General features: G+C 41.0%; 1 long non-coding RNA gene across 1 annotated transcript; it reads right to left on the reverse strand.

Moving 5' to 3' along the window:
- Window positions 1-6,246: 6,246 nt before the first annotated feature.
- On the reverse strand, window positions 6,247-24,858 carry LOC128518925 (uncharacterized). Its single transcript, XR_008357793.1, has 3 exons — window positions 24,789-24,858; window positions 9,014-9,073; window positions 6,247-6,309 (listed from the first exon to the last, which is right to left on the reverse strand). It is a non-coding gene; the product is annotated as an uncharacterized LOC128518925 (long non-coding RNA).
- Between the last annotated feature and the right edge of the window lie 1,677 nt (window positions 24,859-26,535).

Consider the following 26,535-nt stretch of genomic DNA (forward strand, 5'->3'; position numbering starts at 1 on the left):
GGAGATCTCGTCACATGGATGCCCCGTATTGTCTGCCTGAGATAAGTGTGGTGATTGGGGACGGTTCCACTGTTTCACGAAAACGGTCGTGTCCTTGGCTGATGCAGAAAGCTCTTCTCTAATGACTTGTGACCTAAGTTGCATTATCTGTTATACCGGGGAGCCTCGGATTGCAAGTAATGTGGTTTGCGAGTGTTTCGCAAGACGAGCAAAGATCTTTAATAACTTTTGACTTGAAAAACGCAAAAGTCTTGGTTTATGAGTGCATCGTGTATCACGCATGGACTTCTTGTTTTGATGCTGAGTGTCACATGATCACAACTGGGCCAATGTTTTTTCTCTCTCTTGCGCTGCGGAATTGTGGGTAATCGTCTTCCTGCTGGGTCTTAGTGGTCGTCTTTTACTGGTATAATCAACATCCGTGCGAGCGTGTACTTGTTGTGTTGTGACCATATTTACTATACCACTGTGACCACGTGGTGCGTGTAAAACACATTTTACTTTGTGTTTGTAAGAGTGTGTGTACAGCGCGCATATACTGTTTCTCATAACGCATGTGTGTGCGCGCGTATAAAGCAAAAGCAAAAGCAAGTCTTATTAAATGATAAAGATCCATTTTTTACCTCTCTTAACCAGCCTGTCTTTAGTTGTTATTTGTGTGCGCGCACGTAACTTGACACCATGCTCCTTCACACACACACACACACCAACACACACACACACACTCTCTTGCCTTTACATCTCCCCCTTCCCACCCACTTCTCCTCTTGGCCTCCTACACACATACAGACGCACACTCTTTACGCTACACAGAAATTGTGCTCTGTTGTTATTCTTTTCAAAGGTAAAGTGCAGGTTAATTTGTTTATTTTTTTTACTTTACAGCAGTGATTTCATTAGTATGCGCTCACGCGAGTGTCATTAGCAATGTTCCTTGCTAATTTTTCACACACACACACACACACACACACACACACACACACACACACACACACACACACACACAGGGCCTGCATAAACAGAAACACTTATCTGTCAGGATTTATTTTTACTTTTTTTAAAGGTAAAGTGCAGGTTAATATGTTTTATTTTTTTACTTTATTTTTTTAATTAATTATTTTTATGTATTTATTTTTTGGGGCTGTGCAAGGTCCATAAAGACAATGATATGTGAGGTTGGTGTGGAAGAACTAAACTGGCCTGCACAGAGTTCTGACCTCAACTTGCTAGAACACCTTTGGGATGAATTAGAGCGGGGACTGTGAGCCAGGACGTCTCATCCAACATCGGTATCTGACCTCACAAATGCACTTCTACAAGAATTATCAAACATTTCCATAAACACACTCTTAAACCTTGTAAAAAGCCTTACCAGATAAGTTGAACTTGTTATAGCTGCAAAGGGAGAGCCAACATCATATTTAGCATATGGATTTAGAATTCGATGTTACTTAAGATCATATGCAAATATATATACTAGTATTTGGATTTAACCATTTGTATTACCCTGAATCATTTATGCTAGATTCATCCTCTCTTTTTCAACTTGATTTTATTATTATAATTTTTTTTGTTTTCCCAATCCTTATGGCTTCACACATCTTCTTCATTTAATTCTATAGTAATTGATATTCCAATCAGCATCTTTCTTTAAGATCCTGACAGCACTTTCAAGGAAACATGCAACATGTATCATTTTGGACCTAAACAGACCATCGTTCAGTACACCCACAATATGCTCCCCAATAACAATCTCGACTGTACTTTTCTATGCCTAATGTCTGTAATTAATCTCAGAGATCTCTTTAATCTCATGTTTCCTTGTGCTCTTAAAGAAGCAATATCTTTGCTAGTTGTATACATTTTCTTTAATGGAAAATGTCACACAATGGCTCAAAACTCTATCACACACCAGCTTCTAACCACAACTGAGGTCTATAAAGACTAGTCAGAGTTGAGCACTGCTTTTACTTCTCACTGCTGTCTCAGTAAATCCATAGACACATCCAGTTTAAGATGCGCTGTCTCCTTTCTACTGTATAATCTGCTGAAAAAACAAATTTGTCTTGATGAACGTTAAGATCTTGGCTTGAAGGATCATCCTAGACACAGATATGGGGTGAGTCTTCCATGAAAATGTTTTTTTTTTATTGAATAATAAAAGTGCAGATTTAGAGGACAGACAGGAAATAGGGCAAGGAGAAAAAAGAAGGTAGTACAGTTTATCTGCCACTTACACATCTCAAAATATAAGTTCCTTAGTCATGCTTTTGTGTTCTTTTTAGACAGAAGAAGCTTTCTTCTGGCAACCCTTTCAAGCAAACAGTATTTGGTCAGTCTTCCTCTAATTGTGCTGTCAAGTTGTAGCTTGTAAGTTTTTTGTAGTTCTCTGGGCATTGCATGGTCTGACCTTGGGGTGAATGTTCTGTGACGTCCACTGTAAAGATTGGTAAAATTGAATGCTTTCACTTGTAAATAATCTTTCTGAATGTACTGTAGAATGCCGAACTGGCATTGTGATAACACATACTTGTATACTCCATACCAAAAAGCTGCCCAAACGTCTGCTTTTTTTTTTTAGAGGTCTGCACCCCTGCTGATCACTTAATCAAGTGCTGATGATTAGCAGCACCTAGCTATAAATTGCTCTTTTAAATCCTGTGGTTTGCTGTAAGGGGTATTAAATAAATAATGGCATGGTAAAAATCCCTCCATGGCATGAATTTTTATTTTAGAAGAAAAAAAAAATATTTTTTTACAATAGTTTTTGTGAGCCTTAAAGTCCCTGATAATATATAAAGTGTGTCCTTCCCCAACGCCCCCACCAGATTTTGGTTTGTTGCCTCAGGGCAATAAGTTACTATGAGGGTACTAAAAATGACAAGGTTATATTATATAATATTATAAAATAGGTGTTTCCTTAATTGTGTTTCCTTATGTGTGTTTCTGTGGAGTACTGGTTGAATCAGCGTTTCTCTTTTTTTACAAAGCACAGTCTGTATTATTCTGTATGGAACCTCAGTTGCTGGTGTATGTGACACAAAGATGGATGGCACATATTTTGGCACTTGGTTGTACCTTGCATCTCCTTTTCTTTTCATCCATGAACATCGAGTGGGCTGTGGAGTCCAGATGCACATCAAGGACCGTAATGGGTGTGATGGGTTCTTTCTCCCCTTTTTCTCACACTCCCCAGCAGTTGTCAAACTGGAACAACTTCTCTTGCCAGATTCTTGACACTTTTGTACAGGCTTTCTGCGATATACCACTTGAAAGTATAAAGACTCATCTGTTCCTCTTTTCTCATCCCAATCCTGCTGCAGTCTCTCTTTTGTAGAGCAGCCAAGCAGTCACAATGGTCATGTCGATAAAGTGAAACATCAGCCGGTGGTACCATTTCTTTGACCTGATTTTATTGCGGTACACTGCAGTGGGAAAGTCCAGCAGATGCACTCCACCTATACTCTTACTCTACTCTACTTTAGTTGAGGGGCCACACACATGATGAACTCAGAGAAGTTAATAGGATAAGATAAGATAAGATAAGATAAGAAGAACTTTATTTATCCCGAGGGAAATTCTTTTGTCTCAAGCATGCTCAAATAGAAATATACAGTAAGTGATAATAATAATAAAATGAAAACAGTATACATAAGTACAGTTAAAAATGCTTAGTTAATGATAAATACTGTATTTGGATGTCAACGGAATATACAAGCTATGTTCTGTGATTGACCATTTACTGCAGGCTACTATAAAGATATGAACATGCTTGACAATTTATAATTAATATAAAACATTAGTTACATACTGTTTAATTGACTTATACTGTTCTAGCCAGTATGGATAAATGATTTAAGTAGTCTTACATGTATGAAATAATCCTATTTTATGCATGAATTCATGATAATTTATGTACCAAAAGTATAGATTTATCGACAGTGAATAGGAAAGACATTTTTTTTTTAAACAAAAGAAAACATCATGATCATGTGTAATAAACCATAAATCATGGTGAAGTACCCACCTCAGTTAATGTTGTAATTAAAGGGTTGATCATTCTTGCAGTCATGATAGAAAGACTTTAAATTCATTAGTTTTTGATAATTCATGAGACATTAATGCATGAAGTAACACATAATTCATGCATGAATTTATGCATGAATTCATGGTAATACATGTACCCTTACCGTAAAGTGTTACCGCGAGTCTTTATTGTTTCTGTTGTGTAAAAAGTGTCTTAGAAAATGTAAATAAAGATATTGTTTTTTGTGAATGAGTGAGCAGGATGATTGTCACATCATTTTATGTAAAATGTTTTTTTCACTTGAACATTACAGGAACTTAGTTGGGAGTTATTGCAACATCCCCCGTACAGTCCTGACCTCGCGCCGAATCATTTCCATATATATGGGTCATTAAATGAGTTCCTGGGAGACCGGCATTTTGGACATGGAGCAGGAAGTCTGATCATGGCTCTAGTGTACTGAGAAAACGTTCACGAAAACTACCTTTATATAATCCAAGCACTTAAAACACTAGGATAAGTGTATTAGTGTAGTAGGGGATTGTATAAAATAAATAAATGGAGTTTGTACTCTCATAACTGTGTTCTGTTATTTTGCACAATCAACAAGTCCTGCTTTGACTTCAATGCCCCTTATAGAAAGCATACAGCACAGGGGAACAAAACAGGATTACCTAGACAAGCCACCAACAGGCCATGGAGAAATCTTAAAATGATCCTTCCACCCTAATGTTTCACTGTGTGAATGGTGCTCTATGGGTGATAAAACAGAAAGCCTCCTGTGAACAACTTTTACCACAATATAGATTTTGAAAGAAAGCTCTTTCACTGTGTTTTTTGGATGATTATTTGCGTGTCTTACTTTTACCTTACAGTATTTATCTATTGGTTTTTGATGGCTTCCTCTAGACAGTTGTTAGTTTTCCACTGCTCAAATCCTATTGCCACCCAGTAGAGGGTAGTAGAAGGTTTACCAGTTTGTATGGTATATGTTTTCCCATAAAGTCTCCTCCTCATGCCATCTCAGTTTTTCCTTCATAGTATGTACAAAGTCAGATATACCTGATACACCACATCTTTGACTGTAATCATAGAAAGAATCAACATATAACACACAATTCAGGCTTGTTAAGTTAGGAAAAGTTATTTATTATAGATTCCAGTTACATTTATTTCCCTCCCACAAATCATCATGATGGCTTTAAATTATAATCTTAAACAAGGATTTGAAAAAAAGTTAGAATAGATCACAACATCCCAACAACCCAAATATTCTCAGAAAAATAATAATTAAAAAAAAAGATAATTCATGGCCTTAAAACTATTGTGAACGTCCTCCTGGCACAGCCCTTCATAACTTCTTAATGCTCGTCACTCTCGCAGTTACATTGTATTGTTGGAGGGATGATATATACTACATTAAAAAAGAAAAAGAAATGAAATTAACACAGGCGTTAACATTTAGGAGAAACATCCTAGCAAATAATCTAAAGGCACTTTTTGAAAATTTCCGACCAGGGCCAAGATGAGAGATGCACTTTAGTTGTTAACATGAACTGCTCTCCTCCACAACCCTGTTTTTACCTTTCTAATACTTTAAATACAAGGTATTTTTTAGTAAGTGCACATAATTAATAAATTAACTTTAAAAACTTCAGGACAGATACAGTTTGTCACTGTTTTATTTATTAGCTTGCATTATAAAGTGATTATAGAAAAATAAATCTATAACCCTACAGTAAGTGTGTTTTTAGTTCTTTCTCAATTTTCTTCTTAAACAAACCCAGCTTAACTTCTTCATCCATGTCTAAATAATATTTATTAAAAAAAGTAAAGAAATTATGATTTCATATTGACACTGTCTAAAGAAATTAAAAGCTTTTAAGTCCAGATTTCAATAAAAAAAATTGTCACTGAGCATTTCCAAATGACATAAATGTAAAAGTCACCTACCTGCTGCAAAATGCTGTTCGCTAGATTTGAATCCAGCGCCACTGTAGTTGTGATCCTAGCTCGCAGCCCGATGACTATCGGGTACCCTGCAACAAACATACTTTACTTCGCATTCAACTTTATATTCAGCTTATTTTCAGATAAAATATTTTTAATAAAAACAAGTATTGTGACTATGACGTATTAGCTAAAAATATGCTCATAATAATTGCAAGAGGAAAATGGTTTGTACATACTCGGAGGCTGTGTTGTGGCACTGGTTGGGGTAGGAGTGCTGGTGGTTGTGTTCATAGGAGTAGTTGAAGATGGTATGGGATATGTTGTATTAGCTGCATGTGGTAGAGTTAAGATTATTAGTTGTTAATTTACATCCCAACATATTTCAATTGGAATTAACTAAAAAAAAACCTCATACATATAATAAACATATAATAATTTATATGATTAAAATTATAATAGATACAAATGTAGTACATGCAAAGTAAACCTGACCAAAAGTATGCTAAAGCCTAGATGTATTAAATAATTTTCTACCTAAAACAGATCTGTGTCAATGCAAATGCATTCATAAAACTGAACTTCACATTTGATAATCATCATACATGTGCAGATTGATAAAAGCAGTATTGGTCTACTTGTACTGTCGGCATTTTTTCTTTTCTTTTTGGCCTTATTTTTGTTAAAAAATATGCACTGTAAAAAAAAAGTTATATGTTGAGGTTGCAGTTACCCAATACTGAGACCTGCTATGATCAGATGATGTTTCTTATATTTTTGCACAAATAAACATAGCATTAAAACAAATTATTAGCAGCCATGCAAAATAAAAAAAATAACTGGTTACATTAAAACATTGGTTTCATTAATTCAAGTTCTTTTTATTGAATCAATGATTTAAAGAGCTACCTGATTTTTAATTCCTAACGCACTTACAAAACAGCACTTTGGTAAAACTGCTGATGATGTGCAAATAGCTTTGAATTTTGTAAAAAACCTTTGTTCGTCTTGCGGAACACCCGCAAATCGTGTTAGTCGCAATCCGAGGTTCCGCTATATTTGGCTGATGACTAAAGAAGTACAACTTAGCGTAAACAAGTGACTGAATAAGATTTTTGTATGAATAAGTTAGACAAAGATTTCTGCCATACAGAAAGACAGACAGACATGTATATGGGCTTCAACTCGAAATAATAATATCACCATTTGCATTAACGCTGATCAGATTATTTTTACCTTTAACCTTTTACCTAGTTCTAAAAACTTTTTATTCATCAAGATGACCTAAAATTAGATCTTCCATTCCTACAGGTTTGTTCTTATAAAAATGCGTAAAAGCCGCCAACAATCAAATGAAAGTGCAGCACAGCATGGCTTATTTAAAAAAAAAAAAAAAGGCAAGTAGACTATGAAAACTAAACCTTCAAAGATGAATGGACAGATCAATTTTCTATTGTTTTGCAGAGGAATATTTCATCTTTTATATGGAATAATAAGTCAACATGAATTAGTAAAAAAAATCATCTTATAAATTAAAAATGGCTGGGTGGCCTGGCTCTGCCAAATTTTAAACATATTACTAAGCCCCAGACATAAAGAATATGCTTTCAGAAATTCCATAGAGTACTGATGGAAGCTGCCTCATCCTTTTTCTTTAAGTACACAACTTTACATTCCACTCAGAACCTGGGCTCAGTATTATTGCACGTTAAGCCTTAAGGACCCTTGTTTTACAACCCCTGTTTTATGCAACATACTGTATACAGTACTGTTTATATCTAATTTTTATAATTTTTCTTTTATTTGATAATATTTTTTTGCAACATTTAGCAGTATACACTCTAAGAATTCAATTAACTCTGGTCCCTTAAACATTCCAATTATTAGTAGCTTTGGAAAGGAGAAGATACAATGGTTACCAGATGGTCTTGCTGTAGCATTAATAGAGGCTAAAGGCAGGGCTCAGTTTGAGGGGGGATGCAGGGGGATTTACAAAATCATCCCCTCTGTAAAACCACCATCCCCCATAGATTAATAATGCTGTGCATTATGTAAAATTCATTTAACATAAAAAATGTATCTCTCTATGTAAGATCAACGACAAACTGTGAAGTTTGCGTGATTTTTTTTTGCGCTGTTCCCATTTTCGCAATTGCCAAGAGAACAATTCAAGCACAGTTTTTGACATATTTCAAAAAGTAGAGAACTGAAGATATGATACACACACAGAAATTCTCTTAGCAGACACGCAATGAAAATTATTCATTTAGTTTAATACAGAAGTTTTCAAAATGACTGACAGCTTTAATGATTATAAAAGACAAGTTCTTTACTTAATTTGTGTAATTTCATTCTCAATTTAAAGAAGAGGTCTTGCTTTTTTCATTAGACTTTGTGCTTGGTTACTTAAGGGCCAAAAATAGTTTTTTTAAATGGCATAATAGTTTTGATTATACAGTAATAGTTTTTATATGATTTGTGCACAATACTGTAGTTGCAATGATTTGTGCATAATAAATTCGATGATATGTGTGTTTGTCCAAGTTTTTTTTTGTGTGTGTGTGTTTGTATGTAAGAGAGAGAGAGAGAGAGAGAAAGACTCGTGCATAGTCATAGAAAACTACAATAGTATTAAATTTATTCATTTCATTACTAATGTTTTTGTACTGTAGATTTTTATGGTGCTCTTATAATCCTCCCCAGATGAAAGCCATGGAAAGGATCAGATTATCGTTTTTGACAATTGCGTGTTTAAGTGCATGTATTTTGTTTTGATGGCCCCAAGTTGATTTCATTAAGCTAAAGTTATGTTTGTTTGTTGAACTTTGCATGCAGGCTTTTGAAAAATGTATGAAACACATTATTAATACAATTTCAACAAACGAGTTGCATATGTATGCTCACCCAATAACTAATACTCTTGCTTGTGTCTTCGATATTTTATGCATGTGTACATTTGTGTACACTTATTTTACAGTATTTCTAATGCAAGTACACTCCAGATTTCCAAATTATTGATAAGAAATAAACTTGTACCTGGTGTTGTTGTAGCATTAACAGCAGGCAAAGATGAGTTTGTGTTTGTTGTTCCCTCCTCTTTGGATGAAAGCATTTTTGGAAACAGATAAAAAAAAGCAAACAAAAACATCTATTTAATTCAGAAAAGACAATACATTTACATATGTACAATTACTTCTATAGGTTTAGTTATATTTAATTTAATTTTTCCCTACTGTCATTTTTTTTGTTAACTTTTAACTTAATTAGCAATTTACTCTCTTAGACAAAATATTATGCATTATTTTGAGTGTTAGTAAATTGTTTTTGTTGTAACATGCTTATACTTTAAGTGAACTTCATTATTTATTTTTTACAATTTATTATTTTTTCCTATGTTTAATGTTATATGACAAGTATTATTCATATAAATATTAATAGAAATATTTTAGGTAGAAGCTATGCACAACCGTTAAGTAATGATTTTGTTTGTAATACAGCCTTTTAAATCAAGAGCATATAATTTTCTTGATTTATAAATCTAATCAACATCATTCCAATTATCAGTGGATTTCCTATGCATGGCCCTTTTCAATTAATTTAAAATATCGATCTTCTTCTAAAGGCATTCCTTTGTTGAGTTAAATTTGTGATTTGGTTTGTTATCATGCTTGATTTTTTTTTATCTTAAACTGATTAACAAAGACCTTGTTCCGAAACGGATAGGTATTTGAATCTAACCATGATTCCTTCTATCTTGACTACAGTTTCAGTCCCATCTGAAAGGAAGCAGTCCCATAGTATAATACTTCCACCACCATGCTTCATTGGGAGTATGGTGTTCTAGGGTGATTCACCTGGCTTGTTTTGCAAAGAACTTTTTACAGACCTATTCTCAAATGGTACAAAGTATAGTATACAGTATTGTATAATACACATAGCCTGGGAAGGGACAGCTGACAAGCCAGCCCAGACATGGGAAGACTATGACATTGTTAAGTTATCTGGGAATTTGCACATCAGCCTCCGCTTCAAACTCGAAAAAAGCCATAGCCTACTCCAGGGGACATGGGGATCAACTCTGGAATTTTTGTGTTTGACAGCTTTGCAGGTTACACAATAATCACTTAAAGTGGATTCAACTAAGTAATGAAATGAGAGATTACCTTTGCTTTGAGTCTGTACCTTTGCTTCATTAGTGTCTATGAGCTAATGCACACTGTGATGATCGTGTCACAGTTGTTCCTTGTCGAGTGACTTCAGCTCCACCATTTCACTTATTTAACTTTACAGACATTGTAAGCACAGGTAAGGAGTGGCCAGAACAGATATTCTAAAAACCTGGTTAATTATGCTGTAGAATTTTTGTTGTTGTTGTTGTTGTTCTCTCATCAATTTTGGGGACTTCTTGATGATGTCACAATTGAGCCTCATTTTGATGGCTTTAACAGTGTTCATCAAATGGTTTCGATATTTAAGATCCTGTTCATGCTTTGTAATCTCTTTAAAACTATGGTTTTAGTGGTTGTATGAAACCAAGCAGTGTTTGGTTTTAACTTGAATGGTGTTAGTTGTGTATCACTTTAAGAGGGGAAAATAATCTGCAATCTTTTATAAATTTAAACCTAAATATGTTTGGGTGATGAGCTGGCTTATTTTGCAAATACATTTTTTCAGGTTCATTCTTAAATGGTTCTGCCTTTGTTTTATCAGAGTTTAATGTATTGTCTTGTATAATAGACATGGTTTGGAAAAGGAAGTCTGTTAAGCCAGTCTACTTCACAGCCCAGATATATAAAAATATAAGAGATTGTTGCCATACAGTATGTAGGGGGTGGCCGGTACTTGCCAGATATTACTAACACCTCTTTAATGTTGCTGTAGTAGTTTCATCTAGTCCTTTCATCTACTTTGTGCTGCAGTGTTTTTTGATATATTAAATGGTTTGGATATGTGAGATCCTGTTCATGCTTTTTGCGCTCTTTATAAACTATAGTTTTAGTGGTTTTTATTTTCTTGAAATGTTTGTTTCACTTTAACTTGAATGTTGTTAGTTGCTATTTTACATTAAAAATGGAAAATAATTTGGTTTAAAATGATTACATCACAAAAACACTAGACATTTAACTGGGGTGTGTAGAGAGTGATTTAGATCATTACATTTTTATCTAGACTTTCAGAATCAGTAAAGCAGAGGACTGGCTAGATTTTTACTCAAAGGTTGCTTTCAGAAGTTTACTTAAACATTTACACATCAGGTAAGCTAATAAGTATAGCATCTAACTAAAATAAATTCAGCTATTTTTCTCTTAAAAACACAATTAGCATGCACTATGTTGAATGATAATATCCATTTTGATGTAACACATTATAGGTTAAGTAAGTGAAATTCACTACTTATTTTTTCTGTAATTAATTATTGTTTTCTATGTTTAATGTCATATAGCAACTGATACTATTCACATTAAATGCCAATAAAAATATTTGGGATACAGGTTAAAAAAAAAAACAATAACCTTTGTGCATAAGTAATACTTTTGCTTACAATAAAGTGCTTATTCTTTTTTTTATTACAGTCAGAGTATATACCAACTTTTTGATTCATCAATCAAATCAAGGGGGATTATGAGGGGATTTCCTAACCATCTGTAAGGGTTAGCCCCTAGAGGGCGCCATAGTGCCCAATGACTTGTTTTTGTTTTAGTTATGTTTTTTTGTAATATGTTGAGTTGGGAACTTCATGTCCCAGACTGCACCTCGGTTTTTCCAGATGCTCTAATAAAAGAGCTTTTTGTTTTGTTCTTTACTGTAATAAAAGGAAGACTTTTGGAACCAACATCTTGGCTCCTGCAGTTATGCCACATTCACGCAGACACACACACAGGATTCATGACAGAGCTAGACTGTCAAAGTGGCATAGCGGAGGTCTCTGACCTATATGTTTTTTTAGGGGGGAGCTATTACCATCTCGCCCAAGCTGGCGGAATGGCTGGACGGCAGCGAGGGGGAAGGAGAGGGAGAGCTGTGGCAGAGCTGGGAAGGCTGCAGGTTTGCCGAACCGGCGGACTTGCTGGAAGACAGCGAGGAACAGAGAGAGATAAAGGCGCGGCAGAGCTGGGAAGGCTGCAGGCTCGCCATTCGGCGGACGCCGTTTCAAGGTGAGGCAGCGGGGAGATACAAGGTCCCAAGCACCGACGAAGAGGCACGGGCCGAGGAGGTCTGGCATGACGTTGGCATGGAAGTAACGGGAGATGTCTACACGTTTTTGCCGCAGCAAAACGAGAAGCGCATTTGTGACCTGCAGGAGCAGGTGGTGCAGGTCCAAAAGCTGCTCGTCCAGGTTTGGGAGAGCCACGCTGTAGTCCCGGATGTTCTCCCTCTCTCTGATCTAAACAATGCGCTCCCTCTCCCGCCGCCGCCTGTGGTCAATGCTGAGGAGTACGCGCTGCTGCATTTAAGCGACAAGAATGGCGCTTCCGCTCTGCAGCAGCCTCCCGGCTTTGAGGACTTCACTTTAGCCCCGCTGCTTTTAAGCTCCGCAAGCATCGCGTCAACCCTGCCGCCGCTGCCTTTAAGCTCCGCAAGCGGCGCGCCAACCCTGCCGCCGTTGCCTTTAAGCTCCGAGGGCGTCGCGCCAACGCCGCCGCCTCTGCCCGACGGGGAGGACTATGCACCTCTACTGCACGGCGACGAGGACGCGTTTCCTCCACCTCCATCGCCTCTGCCTCACGTGAAGGACTACGGGCCGCTGCTGCACGGCAACGAGGACGCGTTTTATCCACCACCGCCGCCCCTCTTCCTTATTGAGGACGCCGCGCCGCCCCTCTTCCTTATTGAGGACGCCGCGCCGCCGCTGAACGGTAAGGACGACACGCTCCCTCCGCCTCTGCTCGAAAGCAAAGGTGGCGAGTCGTGGAGTGACTGGGAGAGCATCGTCTTTCCTCCACCTCCAGGCTTTGCGGACGCCGCTTCAGCTTCGCCGTCGCCCAGCGCAGCCGACGTTGCTTCAGCTCCGCCGCCGCCTGGCGTAGCGGACGTCGCTCCAGCTCCTCAGCCGCCGCCCCGCTCAGCAGACGTCGCTTCAGCTCCGCCGCCGCCCCGCTCAGCGGACGTCGCTTCAGTTCCTCAGCCGCTGCCCAGCTCAGTGGACATTGTTTTAGCTCCTCACCCGCCGAGTGTGGGAGTCCGGGACCTCCAGTATCGCACCGGAGGAGCGTTTTTAAGGGGGTGGGGTACTGTAAGGGTTATCCCCTAGAGGGCGCCAAAGCAACTGGAAGCAGTGCTGGTCCCAAGCCTGGATAAAATGGGAGGGTTGCGTCAGGAAGGGCATCTGGCATAAAACTTGTGCCAAGTTGTAGTGTGGAGTGAATATTCGGCTATAGCAACCCTTGCCGGGAGCAGCCGAAAGACCAACAACAACAATTATAGCAGGGCTTTACCACACAGCAATCTGGATCAGCCCCCCTCAAATTAGTAATACAATAATATAATGTAAAGAGTGAAATGTTTCTAATTTTAAAATAAAATCATGTTTTACGTATTGTTAGTTTTGTAGTCTATCTGGGGATATGATAAGGTTGGCTAACAGGTGCCCATTAAAGCATGGAAAAGAAAGGCTGCATATTGGCTGTGTTTGGGGCAATTATTTTAAAATAAAGACACACGACAAGAAGACTAACAATGCAAAGCAACACCCTCGCTATGCTCATGTGTTTTTAAAAGTGCATCCTCCACACAGCGAGAGAAAACATCCCAACTTTTCTGGTGCACTATAGGTCATGTGACAAGAACTTACCAATTTACTATTTCGGTCTTTCTGAAATTGCTGGTGAAATCCTGTTTTTTTTTCTTCTTCATACTTGAAGAATCAAAAGCAACTGTCATGCACACTCGGAACGCGACTGGCACTAGGACCCGGATCGCGCGGCTAGCAGGCCTCCCGTCGCTGCGGTCGCGGCGCCGCACCAAATCCGATGTATTTTTGCCGCTTCCGGATAAATGGGATGGCACGGACGGGAAGTGTAATGTGTTTTTAACAGCGCTTGATCTGGTGTTTGAGTTTAATGCCACCAGGTACTCCACCGATCAGCTACGCATCGCGCTTCTGGTCTCGTTGCTATCCGGGCAGGCAGCTGAGTGGGCCACGGCAGTTCTCCAGGCGGATACAGACACCGTGCACTCATATAATGAGTTCACCCGCCAACTCCGACTCACCTTCGAACACCCAGCGGGCGAGGTGGAGACCGACACCAAGCTCTACCATCTGCGGCAGGGAGGATTGTCCATGAGCCGGTACGCAGCTGAATTCCGGACCCTCGCTGCAGACCGACTGGGGAGATGCCGCGCTCCGGACATCTTTCTACGAGGGACTGGCTCCGCGCGTAAAAGACGAGCCGGGCGAGAGCTTCCTGCCACCCTGGAGGGGATGATCCAGCTCACCCTCCGTATCGACCAGCGCATCCTCTCTCGCCCGAAGCCAGCCCCAAGGACCCTGCCGCCTGCACCCACCTTCTCTTACACCGCGCCACGACCACGACTCACCGCTCCAACTACTGGATCTGTCGATCTCCACCTCCTGCTTTGGTTGACACCGGAGCTGGGGAACCCATGGAACTAGGGCGCGGCTCCCTGACCGTGGCGGAACGCGAACGACGGTACAGAGAGGGGTTATGTGCCTATTGTGGGTCAGCGGCACATCACCGGGCAATCTGTCCAATTCGTCCGGGAAACGCCCAGCCCCGTCGAATGCGAGGAGAGACTCACCGGGCCCTCTTCACCTCTCCACCACGACCAACGCCACCATCTCACGTCTCACGGTCCAGGTAACTCTCCAATTTGGCCACAAACGAGTTCGAAGTACTGCGTTCATCTATTCCGGTGCCGCTGGTAACTTCATTGACTCAACTTATGCCAAAGAATTGGGGATGAAGATCGAGGCGTTATCCCAGCCGGTTCACATCACTTCAGTCGACGGTCGGCCCCTCTCATCCAGCCCTATCACTCACCAGACCCAACTCATCACCTTCATAATCGATCAACACCAGGAACAGCTCCAACTTCACCTCACCTCCATCTCATCTCCTTCCATCATCCTCGGCTACCCGTGGCTGCTGCAGCACGACCCCCTCATTTCCTAGAACCAGAATCGTATCCTCCAGTGGGGACCGACCTGCACTGAACTTTGCCTACGGGCCCAGGCTGGGACGTGTTCCACAGAGTCCGAGGCCCCCGACGTCGACATCAACGCCATACCTCCCCCCTATCATGACCTGCCTGGAGCTTTTTGCAAGAGAAGAGCCACCCATTTGCCACCCCATCGCCCTTATGACCTGGTGATAGAGCTTCAGCCGGGTTCCGTCCCTCCGCGCGGCCATCTCTACTCGCTGTCGGCCACTGAGACGCAGGCTATGGAGGAGTATGTCGCCAGCGCCCTTCGCAATGGGACTATCCGGCCATCTTCGTCGCTGGCAGCCGCGGGGTTCTTCTTCGTGAAGAAGAAAGGGGGCGAGCTTCGCCCATGCGTCGACTATCGGGGGCTAATCAAGATCACCATTAAAAACCGTCACCCATTGCCGCTTACCAACTCAGCCCTGGATACCCTCTCTGGTGCCACCGTGTTCACGAAGTTGGACCTCCGGAGCGCCTACAACTTGGTGCGCATCAGAGAGGGTGATGAGTGGAAGACGGCCTTCATCACTCCCACCGGACATTATGAGAGCCTGGTCATCCCATTTGGACTCTGTAACGCACCCTCTGCCTTTCAACAATTTATCAATGACGTCCTGAGAGACATGCTAGGCCGATGGGTGTTCGTCTACTTGGACGACATCCTCATATACTCGCACACCACTGAATAACACATCCAGCACGTCCGGGCTGTTCTCAAGAGATTGCTTGCTCACCAACTGTACTGCAAGTTGGAAAAATGTGCTTTTCACCAGCACTCCACCACGTTCCTGGGTTTTGTTATCTCGCCCCAGGGTGTGGCCATGGACCCGCAGAAACTCGAAACTGTTCATCATTGGCCCCTACCCAAGACTCTCAAACAGCTTCAACGGTTTCTCGGCTTTGCGAACTTCTACCGTCGCTTTATCCGGGGCTACAGTACATTTGCAGCACCACTAACCAGTCTGACCAGGCCCTCACCTCATCCTTTCCACCTCACTCCCGCCGCCATTTCTGCATTTAAAGAACTTTGCCACCGTTTCACCACCGCCCCTATTCTGCTCCACCCAGATGCCAACCAACCGTTCGTTGAGACCGAACCGGCAGGTGTGCCGCCTGGACGACTCTACGTTCCCCAAACATTAAGATCGGAGGTCCTACAATGGGGGCACTCCTCCCCGTCGCTGGACACCCCGGGAACCGAAGGACCTGGTTTTTCATAAAACGGGCGTTCTGGTGGCCCTCCATGAAAAGGGACATAGAGGAGTTCGTTCAGGCGTGCCCGGTGTGTGCCAGGGCCAAGGACCCAAACCGACCCACCCCCGGAGAGCTGCAACCACTTCCCATTCCTCGCCGGCCCTGGACGCACATCGCCCTGGACTTCATCACGGGCCTGCCGGTTTCCAAAGGGAAAAATACCATCCTCACGATAGTTGACCGGTTCTCCAAAGCAGTACACCTGGTGGCCCTCTCCGGACTCCCATCAGCTAAGGACACGGCCGAGCTGATACTGGAACACGTAGTCCGCCTGCATGGGTTCCCCAAAGACATCGTCTCGGACAGGGGGCCCCAGTTCACCGCCCGGTTCTGGAAGGCCTTCTGCCGTCTGATCAATTCCACCAGTAGTCTGTCATCTGGCTACCATCCCCAGACTAACGGTCAGACGGAACGGACCAACCAACAGCTGGAGCGCTACCTGAGGTGTTTTGTGTCTGATCGCCAGTGCTCCTGGGCCTGCTACCTCACATGGGCAGAGCTATCTCACAATCTCCACGTCTCCTCTGCCACGAACCTAAGCCCATTTGAGGTATGCTATGGTTTCCAACCTCCGATGTTCGACCACCAAGAACCGGAGGTTGACGTACCATCGGCCAACAGTTTGTCCGTAGGTGTCGGCGGATATGGAACCAAGCCAACCTCGCCATCCAACGCACCAACACCAGCTACGTCGCCCAGCATCTCCGCCGACACCCTCCAGGACGGTTGTACAGAGTAGGTGACAAGGTAAGAACCTCCATCTGCACACAGAATCACAAAAACTATCACCCAGATTCATCGGTCCTTACCGCATCACTCTGAGAATTAACCCTGTCACCTACCGGCTCCAGCTGCCTGCGGCGCTCCGGATCCACCCAGTATTCCACGTCTCTCAACTGAAACCCTTCATCACTTCACCGATGGTTCCACCCACCCCCCCTGCTCCTCCTCCCCGCATCATTGACGGCAGTCCCGCGTACACCGTGCGACGGATCCTTGATTCGCGCCCTCGGGGCAGAGGCACCCAATACCTGGTCGATTGGGAAGGCTACGGCCCCGAGGAGCGATCTTGGGTTCCAGCACGGTTCATCCTCGACCCCGAGCTCATCCGGGACTACCGTCACAGGGTATCCTCCACCTCAGGACCGTCTGGAGCCGGTCCTGGACAGGGGGGTACTGTCATGCACACTCGGAACGCGACCGGCACTAGGACCCGGAAGTGAAGCGGTCGCGAACCAGGAAGTATAAAAAGGTTAACAAACCATAGCATCTTGCTCAGTCATTGAGTTTGGCCCATGTCTCGTCGGAATCGTTCGTCGAATCGTGAGTACTCACTTTATTGGTCTTGCTTTCTGATTGAGTGTGCATTTATAGGACACGGGTTAGATTGTGTCTTTCCCTTGCTCCCCATTTGTGAGAGTCCTTAGATTAAATAGCATGATTATCCTGCCTACTCGTGTTCTTCCGCGTTTGGGTTTACCATTCACGCTACAAAGGGCTAACCGCTAAAGCTAAGTCTTCTGGTCACCTCAGGTTAGTTCTTGACAGCAACCAAGCACATTGTTTTTCCACAAATAAATTTGGTACTAAAGCTAAATCTTATGGATTTCTGTTTTTTCTAGTTTATGGAGCAGACTTTTTGTAGTTAGCTTATTAATAGCAGAATCCATGCTACGTCACTTGGGAAAGAAGAAGAAAGCAGATCACATGTAACACATTTTTAGATGCGATGTGAATGGTCCCTTACAGTACAGTGTAAAATCGTTTTGATATTACAGTGTCTTGTTGTGTTAAGGTCAGTTCAATCAGTTTAGGGCTGATCACCGCTGTTTGGAAGCGCACGTGTTGGGTTTAAGTGAAAGAAAGGCCCACAGATCTACACTACCCCACGAGCTGCTTGACACAAGAATGCCATCACTCTGGCTTGCCCCGCTGTAGTCCAGCCCCATGCACCACCATGTGTGCCTCTTCACTGTCCCTATGATTTTAAGTTTGACTGGCCCGGGCTGTTTCTGGCAAAGAAAAGTAAGCCTTAGAAAAATTGTTTTTTTAATAATCGAGGCAACAAAGGCCAACTCTTAACAACCCTGCACAGACCAAGCGCACGTCGACCAAGACCAATGAAGTAAAAGGTGAGGCTAATGATTCCACCTGTTTTTCTTACTGTTTCAGCAGGTGAGGTGAGACGGAAGCTTCGCTCGGCTCCAGAGGGATTATTCTAGCTTAAACCCTTCTGAGAGCAGGTGCACGGAATTGAGGGAGAAACTAAGGAGGCTGCGTAGCCCTGACCTGCCTCATACCTCCTTATGTGAAATGGCCTGCTGTATTATTGCACATAAAGAAGTGAGCAGTGCGATCTGCTGGTGGTGTCACAGGACAAAGTAGTCACCATAACGCACTCAACTTCTCTCTAGCGGACATTTAGGAGTAAAGAACAACATCGAAAAGATTTGCGACTGGGATCACATCGGGATGGATATTGTTGGGACCCTCCCGAAATTGGAAAAAGATATCCGGAGACAATGACATCTGTGAAAGCAACATTACATATACAATGTTCCTTGTGATTAAGTACGTGCTCGAACTTGGGGGAAGCTGCACTCAAACAAAAAAAATTGTATCCAGAGGAACTTGGACAGCTCTGCAGGTGCCCTAACTTACCAGGCCTGGATGATTACCATCTATCCTCTCGCTGTCATCCACGCCCTTTAAAGTGGCTGTGGAAGCACAGTCTGTTGAGTAGGTTCTTTTGGTACAAAAAGTTACTCTGCCTTTCTACATTTTTATATCACATTAAAGGTGCACAATAACCTGCAATTATTTATTTTAGTTTAAAATGCTTACAGAAATTTACAGAGGGAAAAAATTGGAGAGTGAAACTTCAATTATTATTATATTTTTAACCTTATTTTTTTTTTTACTTCTCTGTGTTTGATTCGCCTTCTGGGTTTGGGAACTTGTGTTTGTTCTTCCCGGGTTGAGGAATTTATGTCTACTCTGTTGTCCATAATTGAGGAAACAATGTAATGATTTGGTCTTCACGTTAAGCCCCCTGCTCAGTCCAAGTGACACATACCACAGCCTCGCATGTTGCACTTGTCAATGATTTTTACTCGCACCTAGTTCAATGCCCTAATTGGTATAAGCATGTAAGCTCTCATGTTTCATCAGTTAGTGTCTCACATCTGTTCTAATATTTTGTTGTATTATTCTTGGTCTGTTGATTCAGTTAAGTTTACTGGTTTGTTTTTCCCCCCCCACTGTTTTATCCAGTTTTGTTTGTGTTTTTCCTTCATTAAATGTTTTAACATCTGCAATTATGCCTTGCTTGCATTTTTCAAAAGTTTAGAATTAAGCATCTACATTTACATTTGTAAAATATATTATTATATTTTTTTTGGCATGTATGCATGTATATATAAACAGATAATCATTAATTTGGGGTAATAAAACAGTGAAAGCTCGGATGGCGAGTAACGCTGTTTACGAGCGGTTCACAAGACAAGCAAAGATTAATAAACTTTGACTTGAACAAACACGTCTTGGTTAATGAGTACCAAGCATCATGTATCACGCATGCGCTTCTTGTTTTGATGGCAAGCGTCACGTGATCACAACTGAGCCAGCGGTTTTTCACTCTCTTGCACTGCGGAATTGTGGGTAATCATCACCCCTGCTGGGTCTTAGTGCGCGCCTTTTACTGGTTTAATCAACATCCGTGTAAAACATCTTTTATTTTGTGTCTGTATGCGTGTGTGTACAGTGCGCATGTAAAGTGAAAGCAAGTCTTATTAGAGAGATTAAAGATCCATTTTCTCTCTCTGTATCAGCCTGCTCTTTGTGTCTGTGTGCACGTGCATCATTGGACACTGTGCCACACACACAGACCCCTCCTACTTTTGCCTTCACAGACACACACAGACACACACACACTCTTTCTCTCACCTCTACACAGAAACACTTTTCTTTTCAATAATAAAGTGCAGGTTATTTTTTTTTTTTTTTTTACTTTACAGCAGTCATTCTGAGAGATTTATTTCTAATTTTCCTTAATATTTTATATAAATATGGCACTAATCATTAATAATAGATTTATGTCAGCGTGATCTTTATAAGTTTCCATGTTTACTTAGTTCTCACGTGATGTTTTTAACCTTGATTGTATTTTTTTAACCTTTCTTGGCCTTGGGTCGATGTTTACATCGTAGTGTAAAATTAGTGTTTTGCCATTTATGTTCGGATTTCATTGCCCAGGCTGCATGCATGCAAATTAAAACTATCTTCTCCAGCTGAACCCTGGCTCTGAGTCTCCTGATTCCTTGGTCATTTAATGCTCTGGTCAGATCCAAAAGATTTTATTTTTATTTACAACAATCCCATTAGTGTGTCGTCCAATCGAGTGTCATTAGAGAGATTTCTTGTTTATCTTTCTGATAAAACAGTGTTTCTGTTGGTTGCATGCGTGTGTGTGTGTGTGAAAAGAATGGAGGAAGGGTAACTGTGTAAGACGAGAAGGATAAGAGGGGAAGGGGCTCCTTACTTTAGCTTCACACACACACACATATACAGCGCATGTGCGCACAAACGGGACGGAAATTATCTGTCTGGATTTATTTTTTACTTTTTAAAGTGCCGGTGAATTTGTTACATTTTTACTTTATATTTTGTGTTAATTATTTTTATGTGTTTATTTTTTGGGGTTGTGAAATTAATAATTTGAGTTTCCATTATGTCTTATAGGAAAATTCGATTTGGTTTACAAGTGTTTTAAAATACTTTCGGAATGAATTATGCTCATATTCCAAGGTTCCACTGTATATGTGTATATTTTATTAATGAAAAGTGTATAATAATATTTTTTACACATGTAAATGTAGATGCTTAATTCTGAACTCAGTCACATTACCTATTATCGGGTCGCATTACTGTGCACATTTATACAAACAGTTTATATTTTTCTTACTAAAGATATATAAGGGTTTATTTCCCTGAAAGGTTTCTGTTTGGCTTTACTATCTTATTAAAGGAGGAAAATAATCTGCAATTATCTATTCTGGTTTAAAATGATTAAATCACACAAGCAATAGAAATTTACCAGGGGTGTATAAAGTGTAAATAAATAAAGTAAATTTAGATTATAACATGTTTAGCTAGACTTCCATAATAAGTGAAGCAGAGGACATTTGTTCCCTTTCAAAAGCTACACTTGATGCTGCGTGAAAACGCTATGGGAACGCTCCTCGCATGACCAGTTGTGTGTGTGCAAGCACTTTTTTAAAAAGAGTGCGAAAAAAGAAAGTGTCTTATTACTCACCAGAAAGATGTCAGAGTTAGACACGACTTCGTCCCTCTGTGTAGAAGAATATCTCGCTGAGAGCGATCGCCACGCTTTCTGTTTTCAGTGTTTGGAGGAGGAGCACGCTATCTTGGGCTTGAGGGAGCAGGTACTGTAAGTATTGCAATTTCTCCCTATTAAAGTCCTTCTCGCTTGGCTCGCTGTTTTTAAAAACGAAACCATGAGCTGCAACGCATTTTTCGCGTGACGGAATTTTCCTTTTTTCTTGCCGGATCATGAGGTTTTACTGTCCACTTCTCAAGCGTACTTCGCCGCTTCCTGTGAGTGGGTGGAAGAAACTTACTCTCTCGCCTTTGCGGAGATGGAAACTATCACTTCAGATCGCTCCTCTAATGATGAGCGAGTGTATCAGTTGTTGTTAGAGGTGGTAACACGCGCAGTCGAACGCGTACACCTTGATCTGCCGTAAAAAAAATATCCCCCTAACGCTCAAAGTTAGATGATGGCCCCTTCTTTTCTTGGCTCTTCATAAGTTAACTCTTTCATGGAATAAGCCATATTTATCTCGTGTTTTTGTGCTATTGACATTGATTTGTTCCAATGTCATTGATGAAAGCACGGTCCTTTATAATGATGCCCCAGATTAAAGAAACGCCTGCGGGCTATCTTTCTCCTGGGAGCTCATCCTCCCGGGGAAAATACACACTGCCCACCAAGCGTGTAGACTAACATCTTCGTTGGTGGGAAATGCTTTTTCAGGCAGAGGGTCAGGCTGGTGCTGTCCTGCACACAATGGCTTTGCAGGCATACCAGGCTGACCTACTGAGAGCTGAGCACTGGCAGGAGGCCGTGGTTCAATCTTCGCCACCACTGGTTTTCAGGGAGCAGCGGTCTTCAGCGAAATTTTAGGTGTTTGGTTCCTTCCTGCCACGTTCCAGGATGCCAAACATCTAAACATCTAATGTCTAATGTTACATAACATGGGTGCCACATTCTCAATACCCTAAGGGAGATCAAGCTAGGCCAGAAAGTAACTTTAACTACTTTCAGAGAGTGTTAGGTCTCATGGCAGCTTTCGTTTCCACAGTGATACCCTTGGACCTTCGCACATGAAATTGCTCCAGTTGTGGCTAAAAGCCAGGGGATTTCATCCAAGGGCCAATCCCCTGAGGCAATAAGGGTTACAGTACTCTTTCTATGTGGTTTAGACCCTGGTCTTTGACTCTGGGTTCCACTCTAGGTCCGTGTTGTCATCGCAGACTGCAATGCGGGCAAACACTCTAAAGGAGCTCAAACTAGGCCAGGAAGTAACTTTCACCGCTTTCAGTGGTGGCTAAGTGCTGGGAGATTTCATTCAAGGGCCAAACCCCGGAGGCGATAAGGGTTACACGCCAAAAACTTCGTATCTCTATGTGGTTCAGACCCTTGTCCTTGACTCTGGGTCCCACTCTAGCAGTTGCAAGCTGCTAACGACAAATGTTTTCTCTCATGGGCTGGGGTGCGGCCTTAGGTGGCCGTCCAGCCCAAGGGATCTGGAGAGGTCATCTTCTTGCGTGGCATATCAATTGACTCGAAATTATAACTCTATTTCTGGCCCTGAAATACTTCCTCCAGTAGTCAAGAGGCTAACATAATGGACAACACAACGATAGTCTTGTAAATAATCGCCTGGGCAGACTAGGCTTGCACCGCTAGGAAAACTAGCGCACTAGATTCTGCTTTAGGGACAGGACAAATTCTTGTCCCTCAAGATCATTTACATTCCAGGACATAGTAAAACATGTAGACTCAGTCCACTGCCGAACTGTTTCAGTGCTAGAGTTTCTGCAAGAAAATTGACCTCGGGTTTATGCCCTAGTACAGTCAGAATGTACGTAGCCACTTTTCGGCCTACGTCCTGACTGTTGGGGTTTGTGGAAAGCACCCCTTAGTTGATGGCTTATTCGCAGGCCTCATCAGCCTTTCTAGCATGCTTAGGCTTTGCCAATTGGCTGCCTAAAGCTATTCTGCATCTGTTACCCAACTATCTTCTGCAGTTGTTCTCGAAGCCTCTGTCCTGTTACAGCTTCGGACAGTAAGACTTGATTGACTGTGTCCAGTTCATGCTCTTTAAATTTACAGCACACCACCGCACTAGCCAGTGGCGTAAATCAGAGCAGGTTTTTATATGTCATGGAGCCGCGGCCGAAGGGCAGCCGCCACTAGACAAGTCGGGTGAGAGATGCTAGTAGCTAGCTTGCTTCATCAATTGCTCTGGCAAGAGTTATTTCCAAGTGTGTCATGCGGCAGGTTGCCCTTTCCGCAAAACATTTGTCAGATTTCATAGTTGGATGCCAGGCTCGGGGGTCCTCGAGTCAGCATCCCAGAATTATGTCTAAACTCCTTGGGGGGACTGTGCGCACACTACACAACCCTGGGGTCCAGACACTTGCAGTGCGGCGGAGTTGGTATTCTCATTCCCATAGCGTTTTCACGCAGCATTGAGTGTAACTTTTGAAAGGGAACGTCTCGGGTTACTTTGCTGTTCTCTGAAAAAGCGGGAACGAGATGCTGCGCTCCTATGCCGCACTGCATGCATGACTGGACGTCCTTTAGACAAAATTGACCTGAGGATGTTTCCGGTTCATGCCTATTTATAACCTCCAGGTGTACCTAATCGAATGACGTCACCTGGCCGAGGTTATATATGCCAAAATTGATGGCATGTTTGACACACATGCTTCAATAACCGATCACGAAAGGAGCGTTTCCATAGCGTTTTCACGCAGCATCTCGTTCCCGCTTTTTCAGGGAACAGGGTTACAGCAAAGTAACCCGAGACGTTCAAAAGTTTTCAGGTAAGCTAAAGAGCATATTACCTAATTGAATTAAATTCAACAATTTTTTTGAAGCTATTATTAAAATTACTTTTTTCAGCAGGTGTAGTTCTAGTACAATTATAATGTAGGAGTCTATGTGAACTAGCAAGCACTGCCAATATATACTTCTATATAATAATAATAATAATAATATATATAATATATAATTTTGATGCCCCTAGACCTCTAAACTTTCAAAATCTTACCAGCTATAAAAAAGTAAAGATAAAATGCTTACCAGGTGTTGTAGAACTTATTTTTAGTATAACACTTAAAAAATTGGAAGGTGGAAATGGAAATTGAGGTCCTTGAAGAAAACAAAAATCAATTAAAAATGTAAAAGACAATACTTACAAATGTAGATTTAGTATAGTAAAGTTTAACTAAATCCATTCCTGTCATTTTGCATTTAACATAAGATACTATTGGCTAAGAGTTAGCATATGTGTAGATACAGTATGCGTTAACTATCAACTTAAGTAGCAATTTACACTCTTAGACACACAATAAGCATGCACTATTTTAAATATTAGTATACGTTTTGATGTAACACATTTGTACTTCAAGTACGTAAATGGACTTCACTTACTTGTTTTCTGTAAATAATTATCTTTTCCTATGTTTAATGTCATATAGCAACTTATACTGTTCATGTTAAGTGCCAATAGAAAAAATTGGGATATGGGTGAAAAAAAAAAACTGTCAAGAACCCTTGTGCATACGTATGCACACCTTTTAAGTAATACTTAAATTATACTTACTTATAATACAGTGCTAAGAGTCTCTACTAACTTTTTAATTAATCAATCAAATCAAGATATCGTAAATATATACAGTGTATATATATATATATATATATATATATATATATCATGGCAAGCCGTGATGGGAAAATATTCATGAGAGAATCGAATTTTTCTATTCAATATATTCAGAATCTATCCAATATATATAGACTTTCATTCAATATATTCAGACTTTTCATTCAATGTATATAGATTTTTCATTCGATTCTCTCCTGAATATTTTCCTAAACGACTTGCCATATATGTTGTATTTTGAAGTTGTAAAAATTCATGCAAATTGGATGCAAGCATTTTTGAGAGACAAGGGTGACAAAAAAATCTATTAAATATACAAAAGACAGTACGTACAAAATTCAGATTTACTTAAGTTTAATTTTATTTATCCCAAAGGCTATGTTACTAGCGACTAAGGATTATCTTGCCTTTCAACTTCCACGGGCCGTAGCAAACTACAGTATGGCTTTGGTTTAGCTGATCTTTATTTTGGCTTAATCAGTAAGGGTATCTTTATTGATGAGCGCTGTATAATAATATTAACTACACAACTGTAAATTCAAATGGTTAATTGTTTGATTTTAATTTACAGATTTTTTCAATTGCTTTGGCACATTTTTCAAAACAGTCTTAACATTCTCTAAACTGTGAGTGCAAATGTCACAACTGTTTGCAGGAACTTCAAAACTTTATAGCATGTCTGCAAAATGTAGTTATTCACCCAAAACATTTAATTCATGCTTCAAAACCTAGTTATTGTGTCAATAATTTGGCCAAGGCCACCAAAATCTAAAGTATTTTTGTCATTGTGTGTGCCACACTGGTCAAAATGTTTAGTTGTTTTTTCACCACAACAGTCAACCATGAAAATAAAGAGTTTAAACAAAAATCTTTGAGAAAAATCTATAGTATGTACCAGAGGTGGGACAAAGTCATTGTTTGGCAAGTCACAAGTAAGTCTCAATTCATTACCCTCAAGTCCCGAGTCAAGTCCCGAGTCAAGACAGGCAAGTCCCGAGTCAAGTCCCAAGTCAAAGGCAACAAGTCTCAAGTCAAGTCCAAAGTCCTATGGTTTGACTTTCGAGTCTTTGCAAGTCTTTTTAGCAGAAAAATAAAATGTATACAGATTATGTATGGTTGTAAGATCTGTATTTATTGAACAAACCTTTTTTTATGAAAGAACAT

The sequence above is a fragment of the Clarias gariepinus genome, chromosome 1 (genome assembly GCF_024256425.1).
Source record: "Clarias gariepinus isolate MV-2021 ecotype Netherlands chromosome 1, CGAR_prim_01v2, whole genome shotgun sequence".
Classification (NCBI taxonomy): domain Eukaryota; kingdom Metazoa; phylum Chordata; class Actinopteri; order Siluriformes; family Clariidae; genus Clarias; species Clarias gariepinus.